A 27,446-nucleotide genomic window follows, 5' to 3' on the forward strand; every position below is an offset into this window, starting at 1 on the left:
TGTATCAATTTTTATTTTCTGATCTCATTAAGAAAAAAAAATTTCTATTCAAATATTCAAGAATAATTCATAAAAGAATAGTTAACGGTTGCGATTTGTCTCAAGATTGTTTTTCAATTTTTCAATAGAAAGAAAAGGGGGGAGTATTCTCAAAAACTTCATATCTATATTTTTATTGGCGGCATGGCCGAGTGGTAAGGCGGGGGACTGCAAATCCTTTTTCCCCAGTTCAAATCCGGGTGTCGCCTGATCGATAAGAAACTGTAAATGAAAGATTATATTACGTTTTTTTAGAAAACTTTTTTTCCAACAGAAGCAAGCGAGGGAAAAGGAGTCTTGAGAATTGCGTTTGATTCGAAATTATAAGCATCAGTAGCTTAAAAAATGTTGTAAATATTTTTGTCTCGAATTCAAGGAAAGATTCTAGTAGTGAAAAGGAATCCATAAATTTAGAAATGATAGTTCGTTCACTACACAACTATTGTAGTGTCTGTCTCCTGACTGGGTCTTTTATTAGATTGGATTAAGAATAAGTCGGATAGGAAAGTCCATTTTTAGGTAGAGAAAAGGCAGAAGAAAAACCTTCTATACAGACTAATTTAAAGTTTATGAGTGCTTCCACATTTTATCAATATTATTTATTTAGATCAATTCTATTTAATAGCTTTAATTTAGCTAATTCGCTTTCGTAATATTCAAAAAAAGTATTCTTTAGATTTTCATATTCTATATTCTAATAAAATTAAAAAGTTTTGATTCTAAAATCGAATAGAAAAGAAAAAAAGTTTTTTTAATTATTTTAGAGAACGAATTGGGAGACATTTAAGGGACTATTTCAAATAGAAAGAAGAGTATAAGTATGCAAATGAATCTGTCTTGATTCTTTTTTTATGAAATCCTTAAGGAAATGATAAAAGAGAAATCTTAATATTCCCACCTGGTAGTAACATTCATTGACTTATAACTTCCTATAATTTTTTTATGTTTAATGTTTTATGATTTTACTAAAAATAATCAAAAAAAACTTTTTAGATGTTCTAATAACTAATAAATAGAATGAATTCTTGTTTTTCGTGAATGATGTTAGCCCAGAATCCTTTTTTTGACTCTGTAATAGCAATTCCACTATTATAGTATAGTATTTTTAGCGAATAATACAAAAAAAAGAATAGAATAAAAAATTTGAAAAAATAATGAAATAGTTCCTTCATATTTATAGAGATAGGAGACAAAATTTACATGGATATAGTAAGTATTGCTTGGGCTGCTTTAATGGTAGTTTTTTCATTTTCCCTTTCCCTCGTAGTATGGGGAAGAAGTGGGCTATAGGGATACTAAAAATTGAGTTAAGGGATCCAAGTAACCTTGTTGATTTCTACCTGAATTTTTGAATTTCGAAACTATTGAATGAAAATATTTCATTTAAACTAATACTAATTAATTGAGTTCAAATAGAAAATCTATCTTGATTCTATTATATTTTAGTAGTGTAATGTATTCTATGTATCTTATAGGAATTGAAAATACTCTTTCAATCAAACAAATATTTTCATTATTCCCATATTCCTATTTTGAGAAAAACAAGGGAATCAAAAAGAAGAAGAAATGGATTCCTATTCCAATCAAATTTTTCTTAAAATTTCTATTTCGATGAACTGACGCTTAACCTGGTTATATAGATATATATATATATGGAAAATGGCGGACCGTGTAATAACCATTCCTGTTTTTTTACCCCCTTTTTTTCCTAAGATACCGGAATTGTTTGTAAAAAGAATCTGAAAAAAAAAATTGGACGCAATTCTCAGATAGTAGAAATCAAATTGATTTCTACTATCTGGATTACGCTGATTGTACGATCATTTTTTTAAATCATTCATAAAAATGAAGAAATCATATTTCAGTGAAATTAGTCACTTTTACTTACCGTTTTTACATAAATTATAAGTAAAAAAGCAGTAGGAACTAGAATAAACAGTGCAGTAGCAATAAATGCGAGAATATTTACTTCCATAATCTTTATTATGTTCTATTTCTCTTAAATTTCTAAAAAAAAAATTCGGGATTTAATCCCATAGAAATGTTCAATCTTTCAACAATGGTATAAATTGGATTTCAATGATATCAAATCGGATCAATATCATGAATCACAAAATCTGAGCTATCAAATCAACTCATGAAATAGTATAACATAGGAAGATCTTTTATCCATACTAAATAAAACAAAAAAACATTTATTCTTGATGAAAGTCCAAAATCCCTTTCCTTCCTTTTTCGGCGAAACAAATGAAAAAGCAGGGGGGGGCCCCAAATAAAATTTTGTTTATCAATTTGATTCCCTACAAATACACAAAAAAGGAATTTATTTTTTATTTTTTTGGATGTTATATCCAACGGGATTGACGGGGCTCGAACCCGCAGCTTCCGCCTTGACAGGGCGGTGCTCTGACCAATTGAACTACAATCCCAGGGAAAGGGGTGTACTGTATAAATATTTTTACGGACCGTTTCTGTCAAACCTTTTCTTTTTCTATTTCGGATTCGAACCTTTTTGTTGTAAATGAAAAAAGCGCATTTTTTTATATATTGATATGTATATCGATATCCACTTTAGTGAGATCGACACAAATTACTCGTAATCCGTTTCTTATTCTTATTCTATTAACAAATCGATTGAAAATTGAATCAATGAAAAAAAAATATTTTTTTTTTCAATTTTTCCTTATATTTTCTACTTACAGATCTTGACATGAATACCGATTATTAACAAGATTTTGAATTTGTGGAAAGAAATATGGAATACAGAAAAAAAAGAAATAACCTTAGATATGTTTAATATTTTGATTCTTCCGTATCATAGCACATCAGTCATTTCCAGAGAACTATAAATGGGTTATAGAATTTCATAGTGGATCGGCAAATTCTTGGGCCGAGCTGGATTTGAACCAGCGTAGACATATTGCCAACGAATTTACAGTCCGTCCCCATTAACCGCTCGGGCATCGACCCAGCACAATAGGAAGAATACATTTCAGTTTTTATTGAAAATTTTTGATCAACTTCCTTTCGTAACACCCTACCCCCAGGGGAAGTCGAATCCCCGCTGCCTCCTTGAAAGAGAGATGTCCTGAACCACTAGACGATGGGGGCATACTTGCCCGACCGCCATTATACTACGTTCATAGTATGAACAGTTTTTTGCAATTGTCAATATAATGATATGATTCGATAAAAAAAAATATTTTTCGTTCTTTCATAATTCCATAGAAATTTTTTATTAATCATTTATATTTCTAAATTTTTTTATTCCAGTCATAATAAGAAAAAAAAAGAAGTAATGTTCCAATAAAGAGAAAATTCTTCACAGGAATGATTCGTTTGTTGCAAAGGACGAGAGGTTAAAACTTCATTTCTATCATTTATTACTAATACTAAGATTCGATAGGTAGATTTATATCTAATACTAAGAAAAAAAACTTTGGAAAATAGAATTTTTCAATAAAAAAATAAAAATTTGGTTTAGGGACAGAACATATTGAATCCATTTTATCAATGATTCGATTTTATCAATGTTTCGATGAAATATTTTATTTTGTGAGTACATTTATGTATCAATAAAAAGAATTTAGTGTTATGATTAGAATGACTTCAAGAATCCATTTTGAAATAATATATTTGATATGGATCAAATCCAATCTTAATCAATTCTTTTTTTTAACTATATTCTATTCACTAGGTAAATCCAATTTTTTGTTCTTTGATGAGTCATTATACAAATAATAGATATTGATGTACATGTATTCTAATCCCATTTATATCATTTAATTTATATAATTTATATAAATTTATAGAAATAATTTATATAAATTTATAGAATAAGTATACACAGTAACAAATATATGTACTAGTCATGCTAGTTCCTTATTTAGAAATTGAAAGAAAGAAAAAGGGCCCTTTTAACTCAGTGGTAGAGTAACGCCATGGTAAGGCGTAAGTCATCGGTTCAAATCCGATAAGGGGCTTTTTACTTTTTTTTTCAAAAGCAATAGTCTTTCTATTTGAAGGAAGAATAAAAAGATTCTTGATATTTTGAAAAAGTTTCTATTTGTAATAAAAAAGAAAAAGTGTAAAATTCAATAATGGAAAAATAAAAAAAAGTAAGTGGACCTAACCCGTTGAATTATATTTATATCTACTATTCTGATATTCAAATTTGATAAAGATTCAATTCGAACAATTTTTTTTCTTTTTAAGACTTTTTTCGTTTAGACTCCCTAAGAATCTCTGAATATTTCCAATGAAATCTTCTTGTTTCTGAACTAAGAAAAAAGGTTATGCCTTTTCTTTACTCAGAAGGGCCTTAATACGAATTTCAAGTTCCACCAAACAAGTTTTTTTAAAATTAAAATGAAACATATTTTTTTCCATAAATTTCTATTATTTCTATAAGATTAGATAGAATCTTATAGAAATAATAGAAAAATACATTAAATTATGTCTTCACATATCAAATAGTTTCTTTTCATATCGATGTGTACGATATTTTTCCAGCAATTCATATATATGAGACAAAAACTTTCATTTACAGTTTTTTCTTTTTATTATAGTATTTATAAAAAAAAATGAAATACTAAAGAAAAAACTGTAAATGAAATAGAAATTTAGAAAACCTATGATCCTACAGTAGTTTCCTAGACAAAATAGAAGTCAATTCACAACCAAACTTCAAGAATAAGTTTCTTTGATGAAAGGAGAGAAATATGTCTGAAGATCCGCTAGGTATAAGAAGTGAAACAGGGGATCATTTGTTTCTTGAACAGTTCTGAAAAAAAAATTTCTATCGGATTTTGGAGTCATAGCAGATTTTATGATTGATGACTTGGAAGATTTTTAAGAATAGATAAGGAATAACCACATCGAGTTCATGGATTTGCCCTAGATATCAATAGACCCATAAATGATTTTTTATTCGAAACCGATTAGAAAACAAGGGAAAGTATACTTATATATTCTATATATATATAGAGAGAGAAATGAATAGAGATAAATGATCAAGGTCCGTCCCATCTCTGAAAATGCTCTATGAGGTGTTGGGAAATGGTTGAAGTAGTTGAATAGGAGGATCGCTATGACTATAGCTCTTGGTAAATTTACCAAAGATGAAAATGATTTATTTGATATTATGGATGACTGGTTGCGGAGGGACCGTTTCGTTTTTGTGGGTTGGTCCGGTCTATTACTCTTTCCTTGCGCCTATTTCGCCTTGGGGGGTTGGTTTACAGGTACGACCTTTGTAACTTCATGGTATACTCACGGCTTGGCAAGTTCTTATTTAGAAGGCTGCAACTTCTTAACCGCTGCAGTTTCCACTCCCGCTAATAGTTTAGCACACTCTTTGTTGTTACTGTGGGGTCCTGAAGCACAGGGAGATTTTACCCGTTGGTGTCAGTTAGGCGGTCTGTGGACTTTTGTTGCTCTCCACGGTGCTTTCGGATTAATAGGTTTCATGTTACGTCAATTTGAACTTGCTCGATCTGTTCAATTGCGACCTTATAATGCAATCGCATTCTCAGGTCCAATTGCTGTTTTTGTTTCTGTATTCCTTATTTATCCACTGGGTCAGTCTGGTTGGTTCTTTGCTCCAAGTTTTGGTGTAGCAGCTATATTTCGATTCATCCTCTTTTTCCAAGGATTTCATAATTGGACATTAAACCCATTTCATATGATGGGAGTTGCTGGTGTATTGGGCGCTGCACTACTATGCGCTATTCATGGTGCAACCGTAGAAAATACTTTATTTGAAGATGGTGATGGCGCAAATACATTCCGTGCTTTTAACCCAACCCAAGCTGAAGAAACTTATTCAATGGTTACTGCTAATCGCTTTTGGTCCCAAATCTTTGGGGTTGCTTTTTCCAATAAACGTTGGTTACATTTCTTTATGTTATTTGTACCAGTAACTGGTTTATGGATGAGTGCTCTTGGGGTAGTCGGTTTGGCCCTGAACCTACGTGCTTATGACTTCGTTTCTCAAGAAATCCGCGCAGCGGAAGATCCTGAATTTGAGACTTTCTACACAAAAAATATTCTCTTAAACGAAGGTATTCGTGCGTGGATGGCAGCTCAAGATCAGCCTCATGAAAACCTTATATTCCCTGAGGAGGTTCTACCACGTGGAAACGCTCTTTAATGGAACTTTAGCTTTAACTGGTCGTGACCAGGAAACTACCGGTTTCGCTTGGTGGGCCGGGAATGCCCGACTTATCAATTTATCTGGTAAACTATTAGGGGCCCATGTAGCCCATGCTGGATTAATAGTATTCTGGGCCGGAGCAATGAACCTTTTTGAAGTGGCTCATTTCGTACCCGAGAAGCCCATGTATGAACAAGGTTTAATTTTGCTTCCCCACCTAGCTACTCTAGGTTGGGGAGTAGGTCCTGGGGGGGAAGTTATAGACACTTTTCCATACTTTGTGTCTGGAGTACTTCACTTAATTTCCTCTGCAGTATTGGGCTTTGGCGGTATTTATCATGCACTTCTGGGACCTGAGACTCTTGAAGAATCTTTTCCGTTCTTCGGTTATGTATGGAAAGATAGAAATAAAATGACTACAATTTTGGGTATTCACTTAATCTTGTTAGGTATAGGTGCTTTTCTTCTAGTATTCAAGGCTCTTTATTTTGGAGGTATATATGATACATGGGCTCCGGGGGGGGGAGATGTAAGAAAAATAACCAATTTGACCCTTAGTCCAAGTATTCTATTTGGATATTTATTAAAATCGCCTTTTGGGGGCGAAGGGTGGATTGTTAGTGTGGACGATTTGGAAGATATTATTGGAGGGCATGTATGGTTGGGTTCCATTTGTATACTTGGTGGAATCTGGCATATCTTAACCAAACCCTTTGCATGGGCTCGGCGTGCACTTGTATGGTCTGGAGAAGCTTACTTATCTTATAGTTTAGGTGCTTTATCTGTTTTTGGTTTTATTGCTTGTTGCTTTGTCTGGTTTAATAATACCGCTTATCCTAGTGAGTTTTATGGGCCCACTGGTCCAGAAGCTTCTCAAGCTCAAGCATTTACTTTTCTAGTTAGAGACCAACGTCTTGGGGCTAATGTAGGATCTGCTCAAGGACCTACAGGTTTAGGTAAATATCTAATGCGTTCCCCGACTGGAGAAGTTATTTTTGGCGGAGAAACTATGCGTTTTTGGGATTTGCGTGCTCCTTGGTTAGAACCTCTAAGGGGTCCTAATGGTTTAGACTTGAGTAGACTGAAAAAAGATATACAGCCTTGGCAAGAACGTCGTTCTGCGGAATATATGACTCATGCTCCTTTAGGTTCATTAAATTCCGTGGGTGGCGTAGCTACAGAGATTAATGCAGTCAATTATGTTTCTCCTAGAAGTTGGTTAGCTACTTCTCATTTTGTTCTAGGATTCTTTCTATTTGTAGGCCATTTATGGCACGCGGGAAGAGCTCGCGCAGCTGCCGCAGGATTTGAAAAAGGAATTGATCGCGATTTTGAACCTGTTCTTTCCATGACTCCTCTTAATTGAGACGTGAGATCCAATGAAGTAGAAATCCCTTTTTTTTACTATAAATATTTGGTTGAGTAGAGCGAGTCGTAAAGAAGAATTTATTTTCCTATTTTCTTAGTTTCTATCGAATCTTTTTTTCGGGATGTTGAGGATATATAGCCCAGTCCGAAAAAAAGATTCGATAGAAACTAAGAAAATAAACAAATCTATTCATCGAGAAAAAGGAGAGAGAGGGATTCGAACCCTCGATAATTCTTTGTTTCAAACTATACCGGTTTTCAAGACCGGGGCTATCAACCACTCAGCCATCTCTCCAAAAGCTAATATATATATTTTTTTATCTTTATTCCACTGAGTAGACCATGAGTATTTGAATTGATACCCTTTTATCGACCCATAGGAAAGATATTCAATGTGAATTTATTGGTTTAGTTTTCTATCGGTATGTATATAGGTACAAAATCCAGCATGCCTTTTTGTGAAGTAAAAAAACTATCCTCGATCCAAGCCTCAAAAGGGTTGATAATAAACAAAATCAATGAATTCATGATAAAACCCTTCTGCGTTTTTCCATTTACAAATTTTTTTTTCAATGAATATTAAGAAAGGCATCCAGGGGTTGAGGGATCAAATGGTAAAGTTCTTTTGTTGGTAAATTGGAGGATTAGAAACATGACTATTGCTTTCCAATTAGCTGTTTTTGCATTAATTGCTATTTCATTTATTTTATTGATTAGTGTACCTGTTGTATTTGCTTCTCCTGAAGGTTGGTCAAATAACAAAAATGTTCTATTTTCCGGTACATCATTATGGATTGGATTAGTGTTTCTAGTGGGTATTCTTAATTCTCTCATTTCTTGAAGTTCTTTTTATTCTAGATTAAAAATGAAATGACCCCTCCCTCAGAATTCTTTCGGATTGTCAGCCATAAAGGGAATAGATCAGTTCCTAAAAAAAAAAAAGAAAACTATAACACATTACATTCTAAGGGGGAGTAAACTTCTTCTATTGGAAAAATCTTATATCTTATACTTATATGGTGGTACATTGTGAAACTAAAAGAAATAAAATAGAAAAAATGAACTATAAAAATTTGAATTTCATTTGAATATTCTATTCATATTAATATGATATGAATAGAATATTCAAATGAAATACTATAAATCTATTTATACGTCGTCTAGTATTTAATAATATAGAATATCTATCTGTATCTCTATATAGATAAATATAATTTTTTATTAATAGGAACTTACTTTTTTAAGAAAAAAGTAAATCAAAATATTCGATAGAATGATAATTTCAATTCAATTATATAGATATATAGAAAAAAACCATATATAATAATAGAAATGTAATAATAGAAATGGGAATTCTTGATAAAAATGAATAGTAATAGAAAATATTTTATTTGGGAGACAATATCTATTATCTAAATTTCTTTTTCATTATCCCTATATCCCTATATAGAATATCAGGCCCATCTCTGTATAAATAGAATCGCATATCAAGTACAATGAAAACGCGGATATAGTCGAATGGTAAAATTTCTCTTTGCCAAGGAGAAGACGCGGGTTCGATTCCCGCTATCCGCCCTATGTATTTAATAGTCATAGTATGAAAAATGCCATAGAATTTACTGCGTATAATGCCCTTCTTCTTGAAACCTTGTTTTTTTATCAAATTCAAAAAGTTGCGGAGACGGGATTTGAACCCGTAACCTCAAGGTTATGAGCCTTGCGAGCTACCAAGTTGCTCTACTCCGCGATAAAGAAAAGAATTGATAACTAATGAACAAAAACAAAGATGGAATGCGTCCCTTTACCATATCTATATAAATAGAATAAACCATTTATACATAACGGTAAAGGGACCCTCCTATGATCGCTGATAATAAAATGAAAAAAATGAAGATAATTGGAAATCCTTACCAACTGGATCTTGTTGCACCCGGCAAGAAACATGCATGAACCATTTCCCGAAGTATGTGTCCAGATAATCCAAAGTCTCGATAATTAGCTCTCGGTCTTCCGGTCGAAAAACAACGTCGATGAAGACGTATAGGTGCACTATTACGCGGTAGTGATTCTAATTTTCCATGAATTTCCCATTTCTCACTTAACGACGGAACTTTGCTTATTTCTTTTTTTGAGGATCGGCGAATCAAATGATATTTCTGTTCCAATTTTTGTCTCTTCTTTTCCCTCTGAATAACACTTTTCCTTGCCATAATGGTTAATTTGCTATTAGCATCAATGATAGAAGTCGGATCCTAGATGTATAAGTGGCTTCTCTTCCCTATAGAAGGAAATGAGATTCTTGCCAGATATATATAATAAAGAATTCAATTAACCGAATTTGCCCGATGTAGAGGCAATTAAGAAGGCTGCATAAGTAAATATATAACCTACGGAAAAGTGGGCTAGTCCAACCAATCTTGCTTGCACAATGGAAAGAGCCACTGGTTTATCTCTCCATCGAATCAAATTAGCCAAAGGTGTACGTTCATGAGCCCATGCCAAAGTTTCAATCAATTCCTGCCAATATCCGCGCCAAGAAATTAAGAACATAAATCCAGTAGCCCAAACAAGATGTCCAAACAAGAACATCCATGCCCAGACTGATAAACTATTCATACCAAAAGGGTTATATCCATTGATAAGTTGTGAAGAGTTCAACCATAGATAATCTCTTAACCATCCCATCAAATAGGTAGAAGATTCATTAAACTGTGAAATATTACCCTGCCATAGTGTAATGTGTTTCCAATGCCAATAAAAAGTAACCCATCCAATGGTATTTAACATCCAGAAAACTGCCAAATAAAATGCGTCCCAAGCGGAAATATCACAAGTTCCGCCTCGTCCCGGGCCATCACAAGGAAAACTATAACCAAAATCTTTTTTATCAGGCATTAACTTAGAACCACGCGCATCCAAAGCACCTTTTACTAAAATCAAAGTAGTTGTATGTAAACCAAGAGCAATAGCATGATGAACCAAGAAGTCTCCAGGCCCTATTGTTAAGAATAGAGAATTACTATTCTCATTTACAGCGTTTAACCAACCAGGCAACCATATGCTTCGTCCCGCATTGAACGCCGGACTGTTCGTTGAAGATAAAAGTATATCGAACCCATAGGAAGTTTTACCATGAGCAGATTGTATCCATTGGGCAAATATAGGTTCAATCAAAATTTGTTTCTCCGGAGTACCAAAAGCAAGCATGACATCGTTATGGACATAAAGTCCCAGAGTATGGAACCCCAGAAAGAGGCTAGCCCAACTTAAGTGGGATATGATAGCTTCTTTATGGTCTAACATTCTTGCCAAGACATTATCTTGATTCTGCTCTGGATTATAATCTCTAATAAAAAAGATAGCTCCATGAGCAAAAGCCCCTGTCATAATGAAGCCTGCTATATATTGATGATGAGTATATAAGGCAGCTTGAGTAGTAAAGTCTTGCGCTATAAACGCATAAGCAGGTAAAGAGTACATGTGTTGTGCTACCAAGGAAGTAATAACCCCTAAAGAGGCTAGAGCAAGACCTAATTGAAAATGAATTGAATTATTGATTGTATCATAAAGACCCTTATGCCCACGCCCCAATCTACCCCCCGGAGGAGTATGTGCTTCTAAAAGATCTTTAATACTGTGACCAATCCCGAAATTAGTTCTATACATATGGCCAGCAACTAGAAAAATAAACGCAATAGCCAAATGATGGTGTGCAATATCAGTTAACCATAAACTTTGAGTTTGCGGATGAAATCCTCCGAGAAGTGTTAGAATAGCAGTTCCTGCTCCTTGAGGGGTACCAAATATATGATTATTGGAATCTGGGTTTTGAGCATAAAGATTCCACTGACCTGTAAAAAATGGACCTAATCCCTCGGGGTGCGGCAAGATATCTAATAAATTGTTCCATCGAACGGATTCCCCCCTGGACCCCGGAATAGCAACATGAACTAAATGCCCTGTCCAAGCCAAGGAACTTACTCCGAATAGTCCTGACAAATGATGATTGAGGCGGGATTCGGCATTTTTAAACCACGAAACACTCGGTTTCCATTTTGGTTGTAGGTGTAACCAACCTGCTATTAAAGATATAATAGAAAGTATTAATAGAAAAATAGCTCCAGTATAAAGATCCCCATTAGTACGTAAACCGATTGTATACCACCACTGATAAACACCAGAATAGGCTATATTAACAGGACCTAGAGCACCCCCTCGAGTAAAAGCTTCTACAGCTGGTTGACCAAAATGAGGATCCCAAATTGCATGAGCAATAGGTCTTACATGTAAAGGATCCTGTACCCATGTCTCAAAATTACCTTGCCAAGCTACATGAAAGAGATTCCCGGAAGTCCACAGAAAAATGATTGCTAATTGCCCGAAATGAGAAGCAAAAATATTCTGATAAAGACGTTCCTCAGTAATATCATCATGACTTTCGAAGTCATGTGCGGTAGCAATACCAAACCAAATACGACGAGTAGTGGGGTCTTGAGCTAAGCCTTGACTAAAGCTTGGAAATCTTAATGCCATAATGATTTTCAAATCCTCCTAGCTATTATCCTACTGCAATAATTCTTGCTAAGAAGAATGCCCATGTTGTGGCAATTCCACCTAGAAGGTAATGTGTTACTCCTACAGCACGTCCTTGTACAATGCTCAAGGCTCTGGGCTGAGTAGCAGGAGCAACTTTTAATTTATTATGAGCCCAAACAATGGATTCAATAAGTTCTTGCCAATAACCACGCCCGCTGAATAGAAACATTAAACTAAAAGCCCATACAAAATGTGCACCCAAGAAAAAAAGACCATATGCAGATAATGAAGAACCATAAGACTGAATTACCTGGGATGCCTGCGCCCATAAGAAATCACGAAGCCACCCATTAATGGTAATGGAACTCTGCGCAAAATTTCCTCCTGTGATATGAGTTACTATCCCTTGATCACTTATACTACCCCAAACATCTGACTGCATTTTCCAACTGAAATGGAATATAACTACGGAAATTGAATTGTACATCCAAAATAGTCCTAAGAAGACATGATCCCAAGCGGATACTTGGCATGTCCCCCCTCTTCCAGGTCCATCACAAGGGAAACGAAAACCTAGATTTGCTTTATCCGGTATCAATCGTGAACTACGAGCAAATAGAACACCCTTTAAGAGTATCAATACTGTTACATGAATTGTAAATGCATGAATATGATGGACCAAAAAATCCGCAGTTCCTAAAGGAATAGGTAACAAAGCAACTTTACCGCCCACTGCTACTAAATTTTCACCTCCCCAAGTCAAACTGGTACTTGTTGCTGCACCTGGGGCTGTTGTGCCAGGTGCTAAAGCGTGGGTATTTTGTATCCATTGAGCAAAGATCGGCTGTAATTGTATAGCAGTATCTGAAAACATATCTTGAGGGCGCCCTAATGCGCTCATGGTATCATTATGAATATACAAACCAAAACTGTGAAAACCTAAAAAGATACATACCCAGTTAAGATGTGATATGATTGAATCACGATGTCTAAGGACACGATCTAATAGATCGTTGTATCGAATAGTCGGATCATAATCTCTTACCATAAAAATCGCTGCATGCGCAGCAGCACCGACTATGAGAAATCCACCAATCCACATGTGATGTGTAAACAATGACAGTTGTGTACCATAGTCAGTAGCTAGGTATGGATAAGGAGGCATAGAATACATATGGTGAGCTACAACAATGGTCAAAGAGCCTAACATAGCTAGATTAATAGATAATTGAGCATGCCATGACGTTGTTAGAATCTCATATATACCTTTATGACCCTGGCCTGTAAATGGACCTTTATGTGCCTCTAAAATGTCTTTTATATTGTGACCAATACCCCAGTTGGTCCTATACATGTGACCCGCTATCAAGAAAAGAATTGCAATAGCTAAATGATGGTGTATAATATCGGTCAGCCATAAACCTCCAGTTACTGGATCTAATCCTCCACGAAAAGTAAGAAATTCTCCGTATTTTGACCAATTCAAGGTAAAAAATGGGGTTGCTCCCTCGGAAAAACTCGGATAAAGTTGAGCCAAAAGATCCCGATTTAGGATAAATTCATGAGGAAGTGGTATCTCTTTGGGATCTACTGCAGCATTTAGAAATTGGTTAATCGGTAAAGATACATGTATTTGATGTCCTGCCCAAGAAAGAGACCCCAACCCTAGGAGCCCTGTCAAATGGTGATTCAACATAGATTCTACATCTTGGAACCAAGCCAATTTTGGAGCAGCTTTGTGATAATGAAACCAACCAGCAAAAAGCATTAAGGCTGCAAAGACCAATGCACCAATTGCAGTACAATAGAGTTGTAATTCATTAGTTATTCCAGATGCTCTCCAAATCTGAAAAAAACCAGAGGTTATTTGTATTCCTCGGAACCCCCCCCCCTACATCACCATTCAATATTTCTTGACCCACTATTGGCCAAACCACCTGAGCACTAGGCCTAATGTGAGTAGGATCACTTAACCATGCCTCATAATTGGAAAAACGAGCACCATGAAAATACATGCCACTCAGCCAAAGAAAGATGATAGAGAGTTGGCCAAAATGCGCACTAAAAACTTTTCGGGAAATCTCCTCTAAATCATTAGTATGGCTATCAAAATCATGAGCGTCAGCATGTAGGTTCCAGATCCAAGTAGTAGTATCTGGTCCCTTAGCTATTGTTCTTGAGAAATGACCAGGTTTTGCCCATTCCTCAAAAGAAGTTTTTATAGGATCCCTATCTACCAAAATTTTAACTTCTGGTTCCGGTGAACGAATAATCATTGAGTCCTCCTCTTTCCAGACAACACATACAAAGAGACCTGCCAACATAAAACAGAATTAGTGAACTTATTAGAGATGTTTCTATTGAGTTTTGTTCTCTCCTATCTCTCATGTATTGGATATCTTAGTAAATTTCATTTCTTTAGTTTTTCACTAGAACAATTATGATCTCGAAGTCAATTCGGGGCAAGTGTTCGAATCTATTATGACATAAGAGTGAGGCGCTCAACGGACCTATTTTAATCTTCTAAGACCTTTTTGGGAACTCTGAATGGAAGTTCAATAATTTTTCGTGCAGCCTAATCAAATGTATTCAGATTTTATTCTAATTCTATTCCTTAGATTTTATTTTTTTTTTTAGATAAAGTATAAGTATGTACTCTATTTCAAATTGAGCAGGCATTAGCATTCATTATTAGGCAATATACCTATATTTTATTTCTTTTTTTGAAGGTCTCTTTTCTTAATTTGATTGAATATTAGTTTAAATAACAGAAAAAAGGAGAAAATTATCTACTGTATCCACATCTCGTTTATTTCTATGAAATACTAGACAAAATCGAACAAAATTAGAAGGGATATATTTAAATTATGTGATTGGTCGTTCCTATAGAAATGATTTTTGAATTTGATAGGGACAAGAAACAAGAATTTATAACAATATATATTTATCTATCTATATCTTTATATAGATAGATAAATATATAAGAAAAAAAAGAAACAGAGTGTTCTTATTCAAAACGCCCTGTGATCTTCAACCAATTCTGTGCTGCAATATAATTACCGGGGGTGAGAGCTATAGCTTGTTTCCAATATTCAGCGGCTTGATTAAACCAAGACTCCGCAACTTCTGAGTCTCCCTGCCGAATGGCCTGTTCTCCTCGGTCGAAATAGGTGAGTCAATTCCTTTCCTTAGAACCGTACTTGAGAATTTCCTGACTCATACGGCTCAGTAGTCAATTCTTTTTTTGTTCTATTATCTTGAAGTTAACTAAAAGAAAAAAAGAAATTATTAATATGAGTTTCAAACTTTCATTTTTACTAATAAATAAAGAATTTCAAAGAATTTCATCTTTTTTTTTAGTTTTATCTTTTCTCCTACCTTCAGAAAAGGGAATCAAGCATTGGCATTAACGCCCTAATTCTAATTTTCTGAAAGGTAACTATCTCGATTTTATATATCATATACAAAAATATATGATAGATTCATTTCTATAGAATCTTGGTAAAAGTTTTTTCTTTCTTATCTTATAAGTTCTTATAAGTAAAGAGAAAATACTTTCTATCTTTGGGATTTGATACTACACCGCTGCTCAAAATACCAGGGGATCCTTTTTATTACATAAGTGGATTCCTGACTTCTTTATTTATCATGAGATAAGGAAGCAGTTTTTATTATATCGATTGAAAACCGTGTTAATTGATCCTTACGATGCTTCCTTTATCAATTAGATCTTTTATCCATAGAAAAAGAGGGTATCTAGACATATCGATTTCTTCATATTTTTACTTCTATGAAGTTTCTTTGCTACAGCTGATAAAAATCGTTGTTTTGAACGATATATATATGTAGAAAGCCTTTCTTATTTATAATTATTTATATTTCTATATTTCTTATATTAAAATTTGTGGATTTGCTTGTTCTTTTCTTTTTTCTTTCTATAGTGGAGATAGTCGCACGTAATGACAGATCACGGCCATATTATTAAAAGCTTGGGGTAAAAATGGGTTTCGTTCGAGCGCCCGAAAATAATATTCCAAAGCTTTAGTATGTTCTCCGTTACTTGTGTGAATAAGGCCTATGTTATAAAGTATATAACTTCGATCATAGGGATCAATTTCCAGTCGCATAGCCTCATAATAATTCTGTAAAGCTTCTGCATAATTTCCTTCAGATTGAGCTGACATCCGTTACGGTCGTCATTCGGTTCAAAGAATCTCCGCTCCAGAACTGTACGTGAGATTTTCATCTCATACGGCTCCCCCCTTATGTGTGTAATGAGAAAAATCCATCAAATCAAAAAATATTCCAGTATTCTCATTCTCAACTGAACAGAGCTAGTGTTTTTACAATAAATCTCTAGCCAACCTTCCTGTCAAAAATTATTTCTTAACATTAAGTATGTAGGTACTTGATAAAAAAAAATAAGAACTTCAACAATTTCTTTGTCCTCTACGCTGCTTAATTTCCTGGAATTAGTCACCTCAATAATCTTCGATGGTTCTATGGGTATCCAAAATATGAACGAGATGGATATTTATTGTCCCAACCATTCCTGTTAGTCCCAATCTCGATAAGCCATGGATATAGATAGATACAAAGTTTTCGTGTCCTTGATTCCCAAGCGTAGTGCTTCTTTCCCAATGTTGCCTATCAGTACTAGTAATTTGGGGTTGACCTAACCCCATAAGTATAGGTATAACCTTTCGCTTAATACTAGAAACCTAAAATTCAAGCATATAAGGCTTCATTAATCGAGGATACACGACAGAAGGAATTAATCCTTTTATTTACAAATTTCACCTTCAACACGCGTGGGGTTTTTCCATTCCATTTTTTTTTGACCGAAATCGGTCAAAAAAAATGGAATCAAATCACACCATCTCTGTAATAAGTGAATGCCCTTTTTTCTCCTGAAGTTGTCGGAATTATTCGTAATAAGATATTGGCTACAATTGAAAAGGTCTTATCTATAAAATTTTCATTTATCCGAGATCTAGGCATAGGTAGAAATCCATTCTATAATTTAATTAATCATGGTGTGAGAAATCAATCCCACAAATAAAGGAATTGTATAATTATAATACAGTGCGAAATAACGTAAAAATGAACTCATCAATCAAATTTGTTTATCCTAAGACCTTGTAGGAGGTTTTTTTTTAATTTTACTTTGTATTTTTATAGTTTGAATAGGTTTTATGCATTTATGAAAAATAGGATTGATTCACTATTCAACATTCAACCGGTTTCTGGGCATCATTATATAGGAGAGATGGCCGAGTGGTTCAAGGCGTAGCATTGGAACTGCTATGTAGGCTTTTTGTTTACCGGGGGTTCGAATCCCTCTCTTTCCGAATCTTTACCAAATTCATCAATATTACTCATCCCAATGCATACCATTATTTCATATTTCAAATTTGTTTGTTGATATGGACAACTTTATATTCCTCATTTTTCGGTAATACAAAAAATAGTGGATAACGGGTGGGCAAGGAATAAAAATTTTCGCATATCCATGTCTATGATATATGAATAGCAGAAAATCCTTGTAAAAAAAACTCTTGTTATTTTAGTTAAGTTTAAGTTTGACGAGAATAATATTCTACAACCAGTAATTCATTTATTTTCAAACCAACCCATTTATTATCTATTATTTGATTAATTAAACCTTTATATTGGAAAGGGTGAACAGTCAAATGATTTGGCAATTTCTCATGGGGGGCTGAATCAAAATAATTTTGAATAAGAGTTTTAGATTTTTGTTCATCCTTTGCTGTAATAATATCTTGAGGTTTACAACGATAACTTGGTATATCCACTATACGACCATTAACTAAAACATGTCTATGGTTTATAAATTGGCGGGCTTGAGGAATAGTCGCAGCCATACCCAATCGAAAAAGTATGTTATCCAAGCGCATTTCAAGTAGTTGTAATAAAACCTGACCAGTTGATCCTTTAGCTTTTCCGGAGATACGAACGTATTTAAGCAATTGTCGTTCTGTAAGACCATAATGAAAACGCAATTTTTGTTTTTCTTCTAAACGAATACGATATTGAGATTTTTTACTGAAGCGCAATTGATTTCGAAATTCGTTTTTGACTGTTGGCCTTTTACTAGTAAGTCCTGGTAAATATCCTAGACGACGTATTTTTTTGAAACGAGGTCCTCTGTAACGTGACATAAAAACTCCTTTTTTAAAATGAAAAATCTTATAAATCGAAATGAAAACTAAACGAAATGAAAAATATTATAGAATTCTAAATGAAGCGAAATCTACTAAAGTTTTATAGTACAAAGAAGAATTAGATGAATTTTATCAATATCCGAATTTATTGTATATAAAAGAATACAAAAAAGTAGGTTAATTTCTTGATTTCTTCCGCAGAGATCGAACTCTCCCAATTTTTTATTTCTAAAAAAGATATTATCAATTATGTAAAAAACAAATAGAGAAAAGCCGGTTATCGGATTCGAACCGATGACCATCGCATTACAAATGCGATGCTCTAACCTCTGAGCTAAACCGGCTAATGTAAACGAAATATACATATGCAGAAGAATTGAATGGGATCTTAGTTATCAATTTTTAGTTATTTATAACAAAATTCAAATTAATACAAACATCAAAAATAGAGAAAGAAAATATAGAAAATCAAACCCAATTTTTATTATTTCTATTATTTATTTTATCTGATAACATAAAGTGCAAGATAATAATTAATATTATATTAATATAATTTATTTAATATAATTTATTTCGATCTACTATTCTAGATATATATTATTAAATTGATTTCTTTCAAAAAGATTATTTATTAGTACTTAAAGTAAATTTGAATAAATATAAATTTTAGTAAATATTTATTAAGGAATTCCATATTTCTAAGTAAATGTCTAATTCTATATTATATTCAATTAAAAGAATGGTTTTTTTTAGCCACTAGATTCGTTTTAGTTATATAAATTGTATATGAATAAATGGATTGTTTATTTTCTTTTTTTTTTTAAGCAAAAACAAAAAAAAAAAAAGAATCGACCATTCGAGTATTCTAAATTGTATGAAAAAAGAAGATAAGTAGGTACATAGAAGATAAGTAGATATGTGGTCTATATCTGTGTATATTGAATTGTTAATATATAGATATTAGAATTAGTTCTGATTCAAACAAATAAAGGTATCCAATATAGATGAAATAAAATCTATAAAATTGGAGAAAGGGGTTTTTAATATTTAATAAAATAATATGTATTTAATGAATTCAAAAGTTCCCGCATAATTCTCATAATAGAAATGAAAAAAAAAGCATTCTATTATAATCAGATTCAAATAAAAAAAAAGATGGGGATATGGCGAAATTGGTAGACGCTACGGACTTAATTGGATTGAGTTTTGGTATGGAAACTTACCAAGTAATAATTTTCAAATTCAGAGAAACCCTGGAATTCACAATGGGCAATCCTGAGCCAAATCCTGTTTTCTGAAAACAAATAAAAATTCAGAAAGTGATAATAAAAAAGGGATAGGTGCAGAGACTCTATGGAAGCTGTTCTAACAAACGAAATTGACGACTTTTTTTATTGCATTAGTAAAAGAATCCTTTCACCAAAATTACAGGAATGGATCAAAGATAAACATTTAGAAACATATATATATACTGAAATACTCTTTCAATTTGTTACTTTTTATTTTATTATTGAAGATCTATTTGTGATAAAAATATTCACAAATGAAAAATGTGAATCAAATCAATTCGAAGTTGAAGAAAAGATGGAATATTTATTGATGAAATTATTCACTTCATCATAATCGGCTAAAACCCTTGAAGAACTGATAAATCAGATGAGAATAAAGATAGAGTCCTATTCTACATGTCAATACCGACAACAATGAAATTGAAAGTAAGAGGAAAATCCGTCGACTTAAGAAATCATGAGGGTTCAAGTCCCTCTATCCCCAAAAATACTTTTTCATTTTCTAATTTTTTTCCTATATCCTCTCTATCTTGAAGTCCTTATTTATGTGTTTTATTCGATTTATTATTTCCCAACGAAATTGGAATTTTTATTTTCATCAATTTCCTATCTATCATAATTTTCTTATCTATCATAATGACAAGGGACGAGTTTTGGAATAGATATAAATATATATGTGAAACACATAGAATTTTTTTTAATCAGAAATGTATAAATTAATATCTTATTTTTTAGCAAGGAATTTTCATATGCGTAATTAACGATTAACAATAAAAAATAATTATTACTGCGGAAACTCACTTACAAACTTTTTTTTTACTTAGTTGATATAGATTCATTAACATAGATTTTAAAAATCTTTTAAAATCAAAGTATTAAGCTTCAAGAATGGTCGGGATAGCTCAGTTGGTAGAGCAGAGGACTGAAAATCCTCGTGTCACCAGTTCAAATCTGGTTCCTGACACAAGATTCATTTGTATGAGTATCTATCCCCCATATTCATTTTAATGAATATGGGGGATAGATACTCATACAAATTTGTGTTCTTCTAGATTCTGATACATAACATATTTCTTTGATCTATTTAGGTATCTGTAGATATACTTTTCCTAGATGATTAAAGAATAGATGCAATTTTTTATTAGGTATATTCGCTTATCTATAGTATCTATATATATATAGATATAGATATATAGATAATGAATTCTTTATCTATTTTTTTCCTTTTTTTTCTGCGATACAAAAAAAGGTTTCTATTTCCATAATATTCGAGTGGTTTAATTAGTTGGTTAAAAGACCTAAAAGTCGAAGTTCTGGGGTGGAGTGAGAATATTAAGAATTCATCTGAGAAGGATTACCAAAATAGAATCGAGCCCTTTTCTTTGTGTTTTTTTTTTCGTGGCCGTATAATTGATGGTGATGTGCACGTTATATAGTTTATTATAAAGATAAAGAATTAGTTTATTATAAAGATAAAGAATTTTTGCAGTTCATCCTATTTCTTTTATTGGCTTGGCTGATAAGAACTCAGTATTGTTTTTGTTTTAGAATCTTAAGAAACTCCTATCCATCCTATTTTAAACCCTATAATTATTCATTCTATTATTTCTGAATTTTGTGATTTCTCACATAATAATATCTGAATGCAACTTCCATTACTCTGCCTGATTTAATGTCAATCAATTATTTTGTCTGATCTATAACAGAATGTACTTATATTCTTTGACTGGGGTTGCAGAAGTTTGGATTAGTTTATTATTTTTATCATTTAGTGAGCATCTTGTATTTCATAAAAATTTGGAGCAATATAATCTTTACGCAAAGGCCATCCTATCCAATTTTCGGGCATTAAAATACGTCTTAGACGCGGATGACTATCATAAGAGATTCCCAACATATCATAAGATTCCTTTTCTTGAAAATCCGCACTTTTCCAAACCCAAAAAATCGAAGGAATTCTGGGATTTTTTCTTGATACAAATATTTTTATGCATACCTCTTCGGGTTGATTTATACCATACTCTATTCTTGTAAAATGATATACACTAGCTAAGAGTCCTCCGGGTGCTACATCATAGGCACATTGAGAACGTAGATAATTGTAACCATATACATATAAAATGACAGCAATGGAATGCCAATCCTCGGGCTTTATTTGTAAAGTCTCTATTCCTAGGTAATCGAAACCCAAGGATCTATGAATTAGTCCATGTTTGACTAGCCAAGAAGACAAACGACCTTGCATTTTTTGCTTCTCCTAAATTTTTTTTATGAGTTTGGTATTAGTATTTTCTATTACGATGAAATTTTTAAAATACGATGAAATTTTTAAAAAAGGAATTGCTTTTTATTATTGTACTTTAAAAAAATGTGTCAGACGATATCTCTGAAGTAGATGGCGGTTGATAGAAAAATTCTTGACCATAATTGTCAGTATAAGTACTGTATCCAACATGAAACTTATGGTTGGTAGTAAAACATCTATTCTCTCGTTGAAAACTCATTGGATCTTCATATATTTCTCGAGATATTTTCTTACGAAGTTTTGTTATAGCATCTATAATGGCCTCCGGTTTAGGTGGACAGCCCGGCAAATATACATCTACAGGAATTAGCTTATCTACGCCTCGAACAGTACTATAAGAATCGGTACTAAACATCCCCCCCGTAATTGTACAGGCTCCCATAGCAATAACATATTTAGGTTCGGGCATTTGTTCATATAATCGAACTAAAGAAGGGGCCATTTTCATAGTTACAGTGCCCGCTGTTAAAATTAGGTCCGCCTGCCTAGGACTCGATCGTGGTACTAGTCCATAACGATCAAAATCGAATCGTGATCCTATTAATGAAGCAAATTCAATGAAGCAACAACTCGTACCATAAAGAAGCGGCCATAAACTGGATAATCTTGACCAATTTGAAAAATCATTTAATGTCGTTGAAATAACTGAATTTTGGGTTGTTTGATCAAGTAAGGGAAACTCAATGGAATTCATAATTGTCTCAATATTTTTTTTTCTAATTGTCTAAATAGTCAAGAATTAAGACCATTCTAATGCCCCCTTTCGCCATGCATAAACTGAACCAACAATTAGGATAAGCACGAATAAGAAAGCTTCTAAAAATACGGATACCCCTAATACATCGAAACTCATTGCCCATGGATAAAGAAAAACCGTTTCAACATCAAAAACAACAAAAATGAGAGCAAACATATAATAACGGATTCGAAATTGTAACCAAGCATCGCCTATTGGTTCTATTCCGGATTCATAACTAGAAAGTTTTTCCGGTCCCTTGCTAATGGGGGCTAAAATTCCAGAAATTAGAAATGCCAAAATAGGAATCAAACTTGATATTATTAGAAATGCCCAAAAAATATCATATTCGTAAAGAAGAAACATAAAAGTACTCCTCTGAATGTAGAAAATATACCAAATTCATTTTCATTTTTAGTCTAAAGTCTCCATTTTTTTAGACTAGCTGAATATACTAATATTAATATTATTCTATCGAATATGAATATGTTCGAATAGAAAGTTACAAATTGTTTTTTTTTTAGTAATAGTCTTAGTAATGAGATCTATTCGATCCAAAATAGTATTAATATTATTAGTATCTGTAGGAATATTAGGGCTATAGGCTATACGGACTCGAACCGTAGACCTTCTCGGTAAAACAGATCAAACTAATTATTATCTAAATGATTTAAATTGTTTTCAAAACCCAACATGCATTTTTTTTTGCATTGAGCTTTTTCATTAACTGATAAAAATATTAGTTAGTCCACCATCTTTTTTTTTTTTTACAGTAATGAATAAAGAGATGATTCCCTATGCTCTTCTTTTTTATTTGTATAACAATCAAAGAGCACTACCAAGTGTTTCAAAGAAGGATTATCTTGACGTAGGTCTGCTTCTGGCCTAGATCAACTAAGTTAAATGGACTCTTTATCCACCTACTAAAATTAAAATAGAAGATAAGAAATGACACTTCATACACCTTAAAGTTCATAAAATAGGAAGAAAAGATAATCTTTTTTAGGTCCCTATACCCTTTATGTTTAGCATTGACGAGAAATGGGTATTCACCTTATCAATATCTCAAATCAATTATGGATTCGATTTATGGCTAAACCCTTTGTCAGGCTAGTGGTTCTCTTGTTTGTTCCTTAAAATGGAGTAAGACACCGATTTCTTACTATAAGATAAACTTTTTTAATTACAAGATGAACTCCTCTGAAAAAAAGCATTGGCGCTCGTGTAAACGAGGTGCTCTACCTAACTGAGCTACAGCCCTTGTGTTTTTGATACATATTTTATCATAGTATGAAAGATAATTGCTTGTCAAGATGATATTACATGATCGAATTCCCTTGAACGGGGGTTGGTATTGCTTATCAGTAATTTTACATTTATAATCAATTAATCTGATAGATGGGTACTCTTCTTTTTTTTTTTTTGAGGAGGAGTCCTAAATTACCTACTTAACTCAGTGGTTAGAGTATTGCTTTCATACGGCGGGAGTCATTGGTTCAAATCCAATAGTAGGTAAGGTATAGTTATAACTTATTAGATACCTTTGACTGTGGTATCTAATAAGCTTTTCTACTTACTTTTTTCTTCGACTGTTTCTTTTTTCTTTTTATTGTTTTCGGATATTGGACGCATCAATTTCAACTTGTTATGAAATAACATTGATAGCCTCTACTCGTGTTCTAGCTCGTCTAAGAGCTAGATTTGCCTCAATTGTTTGTCTCTTGCCTTCAGCCTTATTCAAATTAGTTTCTGCTATTCAAGAGTTTGCTGTGCTTCTTGTGGATCAATGTCACTACCCTTTTCCGCATCATTTACTAAACAGTTATCTCATTATTATTTATTCTAGCAAACCCCCCCCATCAGAGCCATTGTTAACCATTGGTCTTTAAGACGTATTCTCAAAATACCGTATATCGACAGCTGAGGCAATAGGCGCATGATTAGGTAATACTCCAATTTGTCCGCTATTAGTAGGTAAAATGATTTCCTTCACTTCTGAATCCCAAAACAATTCGATTGGGGGTCAATACACAAAGATTTAAAGTCATTTCTTCAAATTGCTCTCCGTTTCTAAGTTCGTAGCCTTCGCAGTAGCTTCATCGATATTACCTACCAAATAAAAGGCTTGTTCAGGAAGACCGTCTAATTCTCCAAAAGAATCAAATTAAACCCTCTAATTGTTTCTACTAGACCAACATATTTCCAGCCGAACCGGTAAAAACTTCTGCTACGAAAAAAGGTTGTGATAAGAAAACGCTCAATTTTTCGTGCTCTTGCTACGGTTAAGCGATCTTCTTCGGATAATTCGTCCAAGCCAAGGATAGCTATAATGTCTTGAAGTTCTTTGTAACGTTGTAAAGTTTGTTTAACTCGTTGCGCAGTCTCATAATGTTCTTCACCAACGATTCGAGGTTGGAGCATAGTTGAGGTTGAATCTAAAGGATCTACTGCTGGATAGATACCTTTGGCGGCTAATTCCTCTTGATAGTACAGTAGTAGCATCTAAATGTGCAAATGTCGTAGCAGGAGCAGGGTCAGTTAAATCGTCGGCAGGTACATAAACAGCTTGAATAGAAGTTATGGGACCCTTCTTTGGTAGAAGTGATTCTTTCTTGTAAAGAACCCATTTCAGTACTAAGAGTGGGTTGATAACCCACAGCAGAGGGCATTCGACCCAATAAGGCAGATACTTCAGATCCTGCTTGAACGAAGCGGAAGATATTGTCGATAATAGATGTACAATCTTGCTCATTGACATCTCGAAAATATTCCGCCATAGTTAGGGCAGTTAAAACCAACTCTCATACGAGCTCCGGGTGGTTCATTCATTTGACCATATACTAAAGCTACTTTGGATTCTGCAATATTTTGTTCATTAATTACTCCAGATTCTTTCATTTCCATATAAAGATCATTTCCCTCGCGAGTACGCTCACCTACTCCGCCAAATACAGATACACCTCCATGAGCTTTGGCAATGTTATTGATCAATTCCATAATAAGTACTGTTTTACCCACTCCAGCTCCACCGAAAAGTCCTATTTTTCCTCCACGACGATAAGGAGCTAAAAGATCTACTACTTTTATTCCTGTTTCAAAAATAGATAATTTTGTATCTAATTGTATAAAGGTAGGCGCAGATCTATGAATGGGAGATGTTGTACGAGTATCTACAGGACCTAAATTATCAATCGGCTCTCCAAGCACGTTGAAAATTCGTCCTAGAGTTGCTCCGCCTACTGGAACACTTAGGGGAGTTTCCTGTGTCAATAACTTGCATTCCTCTCATTAGACCATCTGTAGCACTCATAGCTACAGCCCTAACTCGATTATTTCCTAATAATTGTTGTACTTCACAAGTCACATTAATTTGTTGACCAACAGTATCTCGACCCTTAACTACCAGAGCATTGTAAATATTAGGCATCTTCCCCGGGGAAAGGCTACATCTAGTACCGGACCAATTATTTGGTCAATATGTCCAGATTTTTTTTTTCAATCGAAGAAACTTCAGGACCGGAAGTAGGAGGATTTATTCGCATATCAAAAGCCAATTTTTTTTTCCGAAAAAGTTTTTAAATCAAAAAGAAATGTTCGATAAGAAAGCAAGTTGATCGGTTAATTCAAAAAGAAATAAGAAATGGGAGTGAGTACTCCATTTTTTTGGTACTATTCCATCAATCCTCTTTAACTGTTTACTTACTTATTCAAATTCAATTATTGATTTCTTAAGCTTACTGCAGTTATTTTGAAAATTTCAATTGGATAAAATCTTTCGAAAGTCTTTTCTTTTTTTCTATCATTCTAGAAAATATCATCTATATTCTGTATGGAATTCGAACCTGTACCTTAATTTAGAATTCATTTTTTTTATCATTGGCTTTCGTATTTCCTCAGTAGACAATTTTTTAGACTTACCCTCTGTTTCCCTATTTTTTGACCTCTTTTTTTATTTTCCGGGGAGAAAGCTGCCTATTTTTACATCTAGGATTTACATAGACAACATATATCACTGTCAAGATTAAGAATAAATTATTATTATTATTTAGATTAGATCTTTCGATTTCAAAATTAAAAAATAAGATCAAATTGAAAAAAAAAAAGATTGGGTATGCGCCATACATAGAAAAGAGTATACAATAATGATGTATTTGACAAATCAAATACCATCGTTTAATTTAATAATAACATAACGAACCTTTGGGATTAATTGATAATAGTAGTTGATTTTTGTAAAGATTTCATTAACTCCTAAGTCATATCGAGTAGACCTTATTGTTTCAAGAATTCTTAATTCAAGAGTTGTAGGGAGGGATTATGTCACCACAAACAGAGACTAAAGCAAGTGTTGGGTTCAAAGCTGGTGTTAAAGATTATAAATTGGATTATTATACTCCTGAGTATGAAACCAAAGATACTGATATCTTGGCAGCATTTCGAGTAACTCCTCAACCTGGAGTTCCACCTGAAGAAGCAGGTGCTGCGGTAGCCGCCGAATCTTCTACTGGTACATGGACAACTGTGTGGACCGATGGGCTTACCAGTCTTGATCGTTACAAAGGACGGATGCTATCACATCGAACCTGTTGCTGGGGGAAGAAAATCAATATATTGCTTACGTAGCTTATCCTTTAGACCTTTTTGAAGAAGGTTCTGTTACTAACATGTTTACTTCTATTGTCGGTAATGTATTTGGGTTCAAGGCACTGCGTGCTCTACGTCTGGAGGATTTGCGAATCCCAACCGCTTATATTAAAACTTTCCAAGGTCCGCCTCACGGCATCCAAGTTGAGAGAGATAAATTGAACAAGTATGGTCGTCCCCTATTAGATGT

At 33.5% G+C, this 27,446-nt stretch overlaps 8 non-coding genes across 8 annotated transcripts; 5 read left to right on the top strand and 3 right to left on the bottom strand.

Moving 5' to 3' along the window:
• Positions 1–177: 177 nt before the first annotated feature.
• TRNAC-GCA (transfer RNA cysteine (anticodon GCA)) lies at positions 178–248 on the top strand. Its single transcript has one exon. It is a non-coding gene; the product is annotated as a tRNA-Cys (tRNA).
• A 2,146-nt stretch (positions 249–2,394) lies between these two features.
• TRNAD-GUC (transfer RNA aspartic acid (anticodon GUC)) lies at positions 2,395–2,468 on the bottom strand. Its single transcript has one exon. It is a non-coding gene; the product is annotated as a tRNA-Asp (tRNA).
• Positions 2,469–2,925: 457 nt separating this feature from the next.
• Positions 2,926–3,009, bottom strand: TRNAY-GUA (transfer RNA tyrosine (anticodon GUA)). Its single transcript has one exon. It is a non-coding gene; the product is annotated as a tRNA-Tyr (tRNA).
• Positions 3,010–3,950: 941 nt separating this feature from the next.
• On the top strand, positions 3,951–4,022 carry TRNAT-GGU (transfer RNA threonine (anticodon GGU)). The gene has a single exon. It is a non-coding gene; the product is annotated as a tRNA-Thr (tRNA).
• A 5,043-nt stretch (positions 4,023–9,065) lies between these two features.
• Positions 9,066–9,136, top strand: TRNAG-GCC (transfer RNA glycine (anticodon GCC)). The gene has a single exon. It is a non-coding gene; the product is annotated as a tRNA-Gly (tRNA).
• An 8,224-nt stretch (positions 9,137–17,360) lies between these two features.
• Positions 17,361–17,448, top strand: TRNAS-GGA (transfer RNA serine (anticodon GGA)). The gene has a single exon. It is a non-coding gene; the product is annotated as a tRNA-Ser (tRNA).
• Positions 17,449–18,553: 1,105 nt separating this feature from the next.
• On the bottom strand, positions 18,554–18,626 carry TRNAT-UGU (transfer RNA threonine (anticodon UGU)). The gene has a single exon. It is a non-coding gene; the product is annotated as a tRNA-Thr (tRNA).
• A 1,836-nt stretch (positions 18,627–20,462) lies between these two features.
• Positions 20,463–20,535, top strand: TRNAF-GAA (transfer RNA phenylalanine (anticodon GAA)). The gene has a single exon. It is a non-coding gene; the product is annotated as a tRNA-Phe (tRNA).
• The last annotated feature ends 6,911 nt before the right edge of the window (positions 20,536–27,446 follow it).

This window comes from Vigna unguiculata, unplaced genomic scaffold (assembly GCF_037176805.1).
Source record: "Vigna unguiculata cultivar grain cowpea cultivar isolate G323 ecotype 2 unplaced genomic scaffold, ASM3717680v1 ptg000195l, whole genome shotgun sequence".
Taxonomy (NCBI): Eukaryota; Viridiplantae; Streptophyta; class Magnoliopsida; order Fabales; family Fabaceae; genus Vigna; species Vigna unguiculata.